We start from the raw sequence: 12,229 nt of genomic DNA, 5'->3' as shown, positions 1-12,229 counted from the left end.
TTCCTCTGTATTTTAATGCTTGCCACAAGTATTAATAGCAAGCTTTCTGTCTTGGCAACAGGGATCATTAGCTCTAGAGAGCACACAGCAAATGTCCCTTTACCCTTCAGGATAAACAGGCTATCGTAGTTGGATTTTTCTCATCAGTCTTCAAGGTCATCGGGAATCCAAGGTATGCTGCAGGATCACTTTACGGTCACAACAGCCCACCAATCAGAGCAGTGTGTGTGTTTGTAATGATGTATGTATGTATAGACTCTGCATCTTTGCTTTCTTATTGGCCAAACAGTGTTAATTTTACCCTGCTGCCGGACCACCTTTTAAATAATTTTATGGTTTATATCTTTCCCCCCGGATGTGGCAGAGGATAGGGCTGTCTGCTCAGAGAGAAAACAATAATTCAAGGTATTATTATATACATTGTGTGAGAGTGTATTTTCCAGCTCTCAGCTTACTGTTGCTTGTTAATAAAATGGCTAAAGTATTACAGTTTTGGGAGCAAGACAAAATTTACTAAATGCCAAGCAACGCTGATTGCATTTATTTTCTAGGCGTTTGCCCTCTTCCGACCGCAGGTAAGATCCACACTCCTGTTCCTGACTTCTGGTGATGCTTCTGGTCACTCCGACATTTTAATATTGAACTTGAAAGGCCACCGTTAGTTCAGAGAGCAAAGGGAAGTCACAGGCTAAAACTCAGCTTGGCTTCCTGCCAAACTATTTTCCTCTTTGGCTTGGCACCAGCCCCATCAGCATACAAATAACTTCCCTTCATTTACTGCCAGCTCATTTTATTTAAAAATCAAAAGATCTTGTCTCTCTTCCTCACACCCTGGGGGGAAAGGGGGCAGGGAAGGAAAAGGAAAATCTTTAAACAGGCAAATTAATGTTATTAGGGAAACAATTCTTTGGTCTGAGGGAAGATCGCTGGCTTTGGCGCTATCACCGCCGCCATTACAGTTGAAAGCCAGTCTCTCAAAATAAAGTAATAATGCAAACTTATTGTTTGGAATTTAGTGACAGAGCTCCAAAGAACTGGATGGGGAGAGTGAGAGGAGCAAGAGCAGCTGCTTCTGGCTTATGAGATTGATCTCCTGAGGCAGCCTGTGTGGTAGTGAACTGCACACTGGAACAGATGCCGACTGTAGAAGGGGCTTTACTAGTTATTATAATGGGGACAGGGTTTGAAAATTTGTTGGGGCTCAGTGTACTATATAACGATTGCTTCGTTGTCTCCAAAGACTCCAGAAACCAAGAAGCTTCTAATCTAAGAGGGGATTAGTGAACTCACTTCATTAACTTTCTGCAAATGTTGCCTTTCCCCCTCACCCCCACCCCCACTCTTTTGGTTTCTTGATGGTGTGCTTACTGAAGATGTGTCAATGGGTTGCAATTTGCTGCCTGGAATGTCGTCTGCTAACTGTACGCCATGGAGATGGCATAAACGGAATCCTCCCCTCCTTCAGAAGCCTCAATGGTCTTTGTACTGCTGCATAGCTCTTCCCCTACGATATTTTGAATGGCTAAACATAATGCTCTGTCGAACTGGCCAGTGAGTTTCACAGAGCACCACTGTCTACAGACTCTGGTGTCACGCCATCTGGTTTTAAGTTGTCCCGGAGATGGATAATGTCAGGAGAAAGATTAAGGGCTATGAGCAAACCAGGAAGTTCAGCGCAGAGGTAAGGAATCCAATAAAGGTAAGGGACAGATTGGAGTTGCGTTGATAGCCTTGCTTGTTCCATGCTGGACATCTCAAAGCCAGGGCATTAATCCAGTTGATAGGCATGTCTAGTTCGGCCAAAGTCAGCTAAAGCAAAGTTCAGTTGGGCTGTTTAAGATTATGATTGGAATTTAGCTTTCTATCTGATCTCTTGAGAATTGCCCTTCGCTGGAAGGCGGCTGGTGCCAGAGCAAGATATGGTTGAAAAGCAACTGGATAAAGGTTCAGCCTCAAGTACTGGGGGACAGGAGAACAGGCCGCCTAGTCTGTTAAAGCATATATTGGCTTCTAAGGTGTGTTTTCTCAGTGATTTAACCCCCCCCCCTTTTGGCAGATCTATCACGTTTGTCTGTCTGTCTGTCTATCTATCTATCATCTATCTATCTATCTATCTATCTATCTATCTATCTATCTATCTATCATCTATCTATCATCTATCTATCTATCTATCTATCTATCTATCTATCATCATCTATCTATCTATCTATCATCTATCATCTATCATCTATCTATCATCTATCTATCTATCTATCTATCTATCATCTATCTATCTATTATCTATTATCTATCTATCCATCTATCTATCTATCTATCATCTATCATCTATCATCTATCTATCATCTAGCTATCTATCATCACCCTGCTGATCTTTCAAAGATCTCAGATTTATGTATAGTCCCCAGGCATCAAATAGGACCAGAGTTGCATAGTTTCATCATAGGACTCCATTATCTGCCTTTGCATAATGGTTAAGTACAACCATTACTTACCATTACATAAAGTACAACAAGGATGAATACATCTTGATAAAATAGAGTGAGGATGACCCTTAAGGGTGGTACTTGTTCTTTCTGAGGATTGCATGTATTTCCTTTGTATTATTGTTTCAGCACTGTTGTTTCAGCTATGTTTTTTTCAGGCATTATTAGTAAGTTGTAGATCCTTTCATCCAACAACTGGAGAACTATTTACTACAGTGGTGCTGAGTCTTTGGCTGTTTAGATATTCAGACCAAAAATATGGTTGGGGGGGATATTTCATTTAAAACACACTCCTTGATCAGGTCACATTTTCTTAAGCAATTTTCTGCTCTTCGTTTCCCTCTTTCCCGCATTCAGTGTCATTGTCCTTCCCCTTCTCATTATGGTTCCTCTCTCCTTCCTAGAATGATCCCAGAAGACCAGGAATCACATCTTGAAAATGATTATGTCACATAGTGCATCACATTTGGCTATGAGAAGACATCACTGAAGTCAAAGTTGAGTGGAATGGGTCACATGGGGTGATCACAGCCAATCAGATTATTCGTAGTCCTCACTTTGCCTGGGTAAATCCTTTCACTCTCTTTTGATGCAGCCTTTGAAAAAAACGATTAAAGGGTGTGTGCCTTTTTATGCCACTGAAAACATTTGCAGGTAGTGACCTCTTTTGAATTAGGCATACAATTTACGTTGCACTGGGCACGCAGCACAATTTGCTCAAATACACCTATAAATTGAAACAGGTATCACTCTTGCATTTGACAGTGTGTGACATAATACTTTCCTTCCTGAGTGGGGAACATTAATTTTACCATTTTCTGATGCAGACAGAGTTTTCCAACAGCCGATAAAATTTACCACACCACTTTGTATTGTTTTATTGTTTCCGGTGCTAAAGTGGCAAAGCGCAAAATTACGCTCGTAAAAATTGGCTACCATGTTTCAAATATCCTGCAATTTTATGGGAATGTAAATCTGCAGCAAAGTAAAGATACCGTAGGTAATGGTATATGAGAAATGTAGGTTTTGTTTTCTTTTGTTTTGGTTTTGGTCTTTTTCTTTATTTTAAAAAAAAGCAGTCCAGAAGGCTCAGTTTTAAGTCTCTCGTAATTGCCATATTGGCAAAGCAATTCCTGTAAGGTAATGAAACTAGGGTTAATTTCAACCAGTAAGCGTCTCCTGATAGAAACTGTTTTCTGCATTATGAATCAAATTCATTAAAATTTAGCCTTTAAAAGCTGGTTGGGGGTGGGGACGGACGACAAATTGCCCAGGAACCAAGCTTGATTTACTTGGAATAATTAACGGGCTTTGAGATGTCTAGTTTGAAATTATTGGCAACCTCCATTAAATTGAGCTGGCTTTCAGCCTGAACTGCAAGAGCTCCTCTAGGGCCTATATCACATGTTGTGTACAAACACTTGCAAAGGTAGCCCAACGGTCCCTTTCAAAACAAGGAAAAAGCCACTTCCAAGTGGAGCCAATTGGGTGGCGGCAGACTTAACCCATTCCTTACTCACTATTTCTTTCACTTTAAATAACCCTAAACCATCACCCCCTCCACTTGAGGCTTGTTTCGAGGTGAAACATGTACAGTGGTACCTCGGGTTAAGTACTTAATTCATTCCGGAGGTCCATTCTTAACCTGAAACGGTTCCTAACCTGAAGCACCACTTTAGCTAATGGGACCTCCTGCTGCCACAGCGCCACCGCAACACGATTTCTGTTCTCATCCTGAAGCAGAGTTCTTAACCCGAGGTACTATTTCTGGGTTAGCGGAGTCTGTAACCTGAAGTGTATGTAACCTGAAGCGTATGTAACCCGAGGTACCACTGTATTTGAAATCACAGAGGAAAAAATAATGTTGGGGTAGGTTGGATGGGGATAGGATGGATGGGGAAAAGCAGCGGGTGGTTTAAAGAACTGAGCCTAGGGCTTGCCGATCGGAAGGTTGGTGGTTCGAATCCCTGTGACGGGGTGAGATCCCATTGCTTGGTCCCAGCTCCTGCCAACTTAGCAATTCGAAAGCACGTCAAAGTGCAAGAAGATAAATAGGTACCGCTCTGGCGGGAAGGTAAACGGGTTTCCATGCACTGCTCTGGTTTCACCAGAAGCAGCTTAGTTATGCTGGCCACATGACCTGGAAAAACTGTCTGCGGACAAATGTCGGCTCCCTCGGCCAGTAAAGCAAGATGAGCTCTGCAACCCCAGAGTCGTCCTCGACTGGACTTAACTGTCAGGAGTCCTTTACCTTTTTTAAAAGCACTCTTACCCAACTCCCCTTCTTTGCTTCTTTCCCCCTTGTTATATTGGATGGTTCCAATGTATTGGTATAGATTTGGGGAACCCCCCCCAAACCCCTTGAAATTAATAAATGGCAGGATTTTGATTACCGTAATTGGGATATGGATGAAAGTACAAGCTGCAGAACTACACCAGACAAGGAATCCCTGAGCTGGCTTAGCAAACCAGTCTGGCTGGCCTAATGAAGAAGAGATCTGTTAACATGGCAAAAGGGGCTGATGGGCCACTGGAGAGGAATATTTTGGCCTGGGGAGACAAATATAGCCAAGGGGGTGGTGTGTGTGTGTGTGTGTGTGTGTGTGTGTGTCTGAAGTGACAGGAAAAGAGAGTTTTTAGGAAGGTGTTCTGGGAAGAAGGAGGAAAAAGAAAAACTGGTCTCCATCTTGGGCAGGATGGCTGAAGGCTGGCTGGGAGAGATGCCTTGGACTCCAGGGCTGTACTCTTGTGGTGGACCAGCCCCTCTTGAAATGACCATGCTATAACATCTGGATTCCCTCCATGCACACTGAAGGTGTAAATAGGTGAATAAACCACATTTCTTAAAGCCATGACATTCTCTGCCATGGCTCCAAAGGAACACAGACCCTGGGTGATCCTAGAACCCCATGGAATCTTGCTGCAGCTTAAGAGAGCAGGGGTGGCACCCAACCTTTGTGAGAATATGTTATCACAGTGGTGCCCCGCAAGACGAATGCCTCGCAAGACAAAAAACTCGCTAGACGAAAGAGTTTTCCGTTTTTTGAGTCGTTCCGCAAGACGAATTTCCCTATGGGCCTGCTTCGCAAGATGAAACATCTTGCGAGTTCTTGCGAGTTTGTTTCCTTTTTCTTAAAGCTGCTAAGCCGCTAATATCCGCTAAGCCGCTAAGCCGTTAATAGCCACTAAGCCGCTAATAGCCGCTAAGCCGCTAATAGCCGTGCTTTGCAAGATGAAAAAACCGCAAGACGAAGAGACTCGCGGAATGGATTAATTTCGTCTTGCGAGGCACCACTGTACAGTGGTACCTCGGGTTACAAACACTTCGGGTTGCAGACTCCACTAACCCAGAAGTAATCAGACCTCCGGAACGAATTAAGTTTGTAACCCGAGGTACCACTGTATGAGCTTGAAATGCTACCGAGACCACAAAATAAAACTCTGCATAGCCATGAACTTGAACTTTGGTGATCTGCACTGGAGCTTGTGATGGACTTGCTAATGGATCTGAGCCCCTTGACAGCATCCATTTCTTTCAGCTATCAGCAGGGATACAGGTTGGTTTTTTGTATTGTTTTTCGTTTTAAAATAATTTCCATTTACATAAAAAATGCCGACATGCTTGCTATGTGACAAGGGCTGCTCTGGGACAAATGAAACCATTTGTATACGGCAGAGGTTAAGAGGGTTTGGAATAAAAATATACCTTCAAATTAGCGCACTAATAGGACTCGGGTACATTACGTTACATTAACTTCATATCGATTCAAATGTCCAATGAAGGCAATCAGAGAACTCAAGAGTAACGAGGTTTATTCCACTGCGGTCTTGGTGAAACCAATAAGGCTAAAATATACCTACAGTTACAAAAGGTGATTTCCTCCCTAATCTTTGACCTAATAGACAGGTTGGATTGAGTGTTTAGATGTGACCTTCTTGTCCATTACTCTCGAAACTGAAGAGCTTGCAGGAAAAGTAAAGTCCATTCTAGAGTCTGATTCTCATTAGCTACTTCGTTGTAAGTGGGCAACCTCAGGCCCACATGCAAAATGTAGCCCCCTGAGCCTCTCTCCCCATCACAACTGCTCCCCAATCTTTCTCCTTAGGCCACACCCCTTGCCAGCCCTACATCACACCATTGCTTTTTTGTACTACTACTACTACTACTACTACCACTACTACTATTAATTTATTATTTATACTCCACCCATCTGACTGGGTTTCCCCAGCCACTCTGGACAGCTTAGTCCCCACTATGCAAGGATGCGTGGATCCAGAATTGGCCTCCACAGTCATTTATGGCCTCATTGTTAAAACCGTGTTTATGGAAGACAATCTCATTCGGCTACGAGTGGTCGCCAAAGAAGAAGAATTAAAATATAATAATTCATCAAATATTAAAAGCTTCCCTAAACAGGGTTGCCTTCAGATGTGTTCTAAAAGTCAGATAGTTGTTTATTTCTTTGACGTCTGATGGGAGGGCATTCCAAAGGGCAGGTGCCACTACCGAGAAGGCCCTCTGCCTGGTTCCCTGTAACTTGGCTTCTCGTAGTGAGGGAACCGCCAGAAGGCCCTCGGCGCTGGACCTCAATGTCTGGGCAGAACAATGGGGGTGGAATTGCTCCCTCAGGTCTACTGGGCCGAGGCTGAATAGGGCTTTAAAGCTTAGCACCAACACTTTGAATTGTGCTCAGAAACATACTGGGAGCCAATGTGTGTCTTTCAAGACCAGTGTTATATAGTTGTATCTTTTTTATTATTGACATTGTGAGAGGTTAGGGGTTCCAGAGCTTCGTTGGTTGTGTTCAGTTAATTGCAGTGTGGCTTGTTTGCATGTCAGTGCCTCCCAAACATTTGGGTGCCACAGCCCCTTGGGTCCATGAATGCACCCCCAGTGCCCCCTACCCTATAAAAAGCATTATTCCAAATGGTGGTTTGCATGACCCTCTAAGGAAGGTAATAACACACAAAAAATTCAAAACAGTAATGATTAATAGCACATTCATCCAAAATCCAATTAAAACCATTTAATCAGTTCAACAAAACAATAAACTTGTTCCTACCAATCCCCAGGGGTGGTACTGCCCCCTTAAGCACTGGTCAACAGTATTTGTTGGTTCCCAAAGGTTGCAGTCACTGTCAATGACGTCTGAAAGGTTTCCGTCCAACTGTGCAATCTCTCTGCTGCTCTCTGCACAAGGAGAGCTGCCTACGAATCTCTCAGCAAGGAAGCAGTTAATGCCCCGTCATGCTTTCCAACAGGTCATTGCTATGCCAGTGCATTTCTTGGTTTGTTAGGCACCCTAATTTTAATTTCAAGATGCTACGTAAAGCATTTGCCGCCGGGCAGAAATTAGTGTGTAATAAGGTCTTATAGCTGTCAGCAGCAAGGGAGGGGAAATGTGTTTAATTCTGAATTTCAGGACTTCCCTCTGTGCAACATGATCAGCAATCTCTCTCTCTCTCTCTTTCTCTCTCTCATTAACAGCTGGGATAGTGCAGGGCCAGCTTTGCCTGAGTGGTTCTCTCCAGTGACACTTCGTACACAGGGAATGTATTTCTGAAGAGGCTCACCAGACACCTTAAGATTCAGGTCTCTGTTTACTGGTTTTTTATTGTTCCCTTCTGTTTTGCTTGGCCTCCAATGGATTTGTAGAGTAAGCCACTCCCCTCATTTTTAGCATCCCATTTTAATCGGATGTTTCACTGGGACACGAAGCAAACAGAGGTCTGATAGCGCAGACCTCTACAAAACCAAGCCAGTCCATGTGATATATGATACAATTCACTGGAGAAGAGCAACTGGCTAATTTGTTTTTTTGGAAATATTTCCAGACCACCTTTCTGGGCAATGCCCTTTCAAAGCAGCAATGAATGAACCAGCAACGCCCACACACCCTAAAATTATCAACCCCCAACCTGAGCAAGATTCACAGTACTGTTGAAAGAATTGGATTAATTTAATTGGGTTAAATTTAAATACTGAAGTGTAGGGCAGCTGAATCTGGTAATTTCCCTCAGAGGATGCGTCTGGATAGGATCATATGGAGATTTTCCTTGTATACTGCTTTCCCACAGTTCAAACCATGCTCAAGGTGGCTTACAACATGAAAAAAATACGTAATTACAACACAGCCAAAGTTGTCATAAACAATAAACAAAGCGTCCAAAACGCACAACCAAATTGAACCATTTCCACATAAATTATAATAAAATATTTAGAAAGATACAAAAATTAATATCAATAACAACAACTCCCCCCCCCAAACCCCCTAAGCAATACCCCAGCCCAAGATGGTTATCTGTCGATTGGATAATTTTAATGCAAACCTACTGAGATGTTTTCATCACCCTGTTGCTTATAGGACTGTTTATTTTTATTTTTTAATGTCTTGCAATAGTTAATGGAATTATCATGTAAACCTTTCAATGCTGTGAGCCACTTTTGAGCGTGGTTTACAAAGCAGCATAAAAATAAACAGCGATAATCTCTCTTTCTCTCCCTCCCAATCACAAACACACGCACATGCACAAAGAAGAGGAAATGTGTGAGTAACACAAGAAATATGCAAATTGCCTGTACTTGGATTTTTGTCTGCATTACAGCCAGGAACAATGTTAGCTGAATAGAGCAGCCCAATAAGCCACAGCTGCTTTATTCCACATCCTTGCTGATTTGTGCAGTATTATGGAACACCAACAGTTGGTCTGCGCTCGTAAAGGACATTTGAATAGATGTTTCTAATTTCTACTGGCAGTGCTTCGCTGCATTCTGACCTTCTGAAAACAAGCCTTTAGAGGGGGAATGGGGTAAGTGGAATTATTATACCGCCCATTGATGGTATATTTTGGCACAGTTGGGGTATGTGAAGACTTTTCTAATTATAGTGTTCTGCTCAAGAAAATCATACCCATACTTAATTACTGTGTAGCGGTATTCAGAAATCCTGAAATATGAATATGAGAACGAGACTAACAAAGTATGATTTGTTTTACTAAAAGGCCTTTCTGAAAACTCTGTTGAGTATCTGAATTTGCTTTTATTAGTCCCAGCATTCTATCTATATGCACAAACCTGCACATACATATTGAGCTGAAGGAGATAATTGAGTTTTCAAGCAACGAACCTACAAGCAAAACTGAAAATGTAAGAATATTTATTTTAGTTCATCAGCTGTATGCTCTTTCTGACAGACCACAGGACACTAGCAACATACAATGACATAGGCACTTTTGGTTAACAGGTTCTCTCACTCCTGGCAAGAAATCATGCTGCAGCATTCTGCATTAACTGCAGTTTCTGGGCCAACCACAAGGGAAACCCCACATAGAATACATTGCCTGGGCTACTGTGGCCCAGTTTTCCCAGTCCAGGAGTGACCTAAGCCCATAAAAGGTAGAACATGAGGTCCATAATGTTTCCTCTTCATGCTGCAGATTGCAAATGACTTTTTGATTTAGGTCATGCTGCTTCATGTAAGAGAGAAGGATTTTGACCACAGAAAGGTGGTGCATAAATTATTCTCTGTCGCTTGCTGCCTCTCAGAAATGTGCCTTTGGTAAAGTAAAGGACCCCTGGATGGTTAAGTCCAGTCAAATTTGACTTTGGGTTGTGGTGCTCAACTCCGCTTTCCAGCTGAGGAAGCTGGTGTTCGTCCGCAGACAGCTTTCCAGGTTATATGGCCAGCATGACTAAACCACTTCTGACACTGTGGTGAGTGCCAGAGTGCATGGAAACGCCCTATATCTTCCCACCAGAGCGGTACCTATTCATCTATTCGCACTGGTGTTCTTTCGAACTGCTAGGTTGGCAGGAGCTGGGACAGAGCAACAGGAGCTCATCCCGTGGTGCGGATTCAAACGGCCAACCTTGCGATTGGCAAGCTCAAGAGGCTCAGTGGTTTAGACTACAGCACTACCTGTGTCCCTCCTGCCCTTGGAGTGCGGCTCCTTCAAATGACCCAGTGTAGGAAAGTGCTTGAATTAAATGCCTAACTAAGCAGAAAAGCCCTTCAAGGCTTCTAGAAGTCCCACAGAGTTCACATTTGGTAAGGATGTGGGGCCTAATTTCCCCTTGATTCAAATTCTTGCAAATCTGTATTTTACACAGAAGTCTCCCCAACCCCCAGGCTTTACAAATACATACGGTACTTGCAGATGAGAAACCCAAAAGGCACACTATATGCTTGGTCTACATTTAGCTTCCACAGTGGTGCAAATCAGAAGCATCTCCAATTAATTGAATTAAATGATGTTCATCTGGTGTACAACGTTTGTGGGAGCCACTACCACTTAATTCAACTCAATTATTAGTGCTCTATTAATGAATTCATTTCATAATTCAGTGGTTGGTAAATCGTTTTCAAATTAAAATAAATGTTTCCTTTTAGGTGAAAGGAAAAGGCATACACATTCCCGGATGTTCTCATTGCCCCTCATATTCACTTGTATGAGTGGCCTTCACAGTTCATTTCAGGCATGTGACAAATCTAATAGGAATAAACGCTTGCTAAGGGGTGAAATTCACTGGAATCTAAACCAAATATTAAGACGAGACTGATGTAATAAAATTATATACTTATTATGGAGCTATCCTCGGTTGGTAAGCATTAATTAATAGGATTAAGAACATATTTATTTTAGAGTTTATCCTTGCTTGAAGCTGCAATCATTTATTCAATTCCCCACCCCATCCCCCCGGACTTCATATATATTCCAGTGTCCTTGTGAATGCACAGGTTTTTGAATTCATTAAAGTGAATGAGAAAATCTTTGTGGCTGATGATACCCTGTGACTGCAAGTAATTACTGGATCACAATAGGATAGTATTTCATTGAAAAGTTTGTACTAGGAAGCCCGACAATTCCAGGCATCATAAAACACACCCTTAGCATCAGCTGGGCAGCCATGTTCATCAGAAATGGGAAACTTCTGGCTTCTGGCTTCCATGTGATCTCCAGAGGAAGCTTTTATTAGCTGAGACCTGCACATACCTTCAAAAATTCATTTTTCCAGGTGACACAACATGTGGAATCCATAGCCATGTAACAACAGTAGAACAAGGGTTTTTTTTTTTTTGCCTAATTGTGCGCAGTTCCATGTGTAGTCCACATCCTCCAGTCTCAGACTCCAAGTTCTTCATTCCCTTTTTTGTACATTTCCCACAAGTTGTTTTTTTTTACATACATCATACATTGTCCATCACTTATCACTTCCCTTAGGACTTCCTAGTCCATCTCTCCATGGCATTCTATGCAACCCATATTCTGCTGCACATCCTGTTATACCCTCCAAATTTATCTCACGTGTTCCCCTTATTTAATACTAACTGCTGCTCATATGGTTACCCCTACTTGCAAGTGGGATGCAGGTGGCGCTGTGGCTTAAACCACAGAGCCTAGGACTTGCCAATCAGAAGGTCGGCGGGTTCGAATCCCCGCGACGGTGTGAGGTCCCGTTGCTCGGTCCCTGCTCCTGCCAACCTAGCAGTTCGAAAGCACGTTAAATTGCAAGTAGATAAATAGATACCGCTGTGGTGGGAAGGTAAACGGCGTTTCCGTGCGCTGCTCTGGTTCGCCAGAAGCGGCTTATTCATCCGGGCCACATGACCCGGAAGCTGTACGCCGGCTCCCTCGGCCAGTAAAGCGAGATGAGCACCACAACCCCAGAGTCGGGCACGACTGGACCTAATGGTCAGGGGTCCCTTTACCTTTACCTCACTTGCAAGTTTAATTGAGTATTATAT

At 42.8% G+C, this 12,229-nt stretch overlaps 1 long non-coding RNA gene across 1 annotated transcript; it reads left to right on the top strand.

The window, feature by feature from the left end:
- The first annotated feature begins 1,444 nt into the window (after positions 1-1,444).
- LOC310667968 lies at positions 1,445-3,130 on the top strand. The gene is made up of 2 exons (XR_014506493.1): positions 1,445-1,681; positions 2,888-3,130. It is a non-coding gene; the product is annotated as an uncharacterized lncRNA (long non-coding RNA).
- The last annotated feature ends 9,099 nt before the right edge of the window (positions 3,131-12,229 follow it).

Source organism: Podarcis tiliguerta (genome assembly GCF_965153285.1).
Source record: "Podarcis tiliguerta genome assembly, chromosome: 17".
Taxonomy (NCBI): domain Eukaryota; kingdom Metazoa; phylum Chordata; class Lepidosauria; order Squamata; family Lacertidae; genus Podarcis; species Podarcis tiliguerta.
The sequence above is the reverse complement of the archived record's forward strand: the minus strand, read 5'-3'. Positions and strand labels throughout refer to the sequence as shown.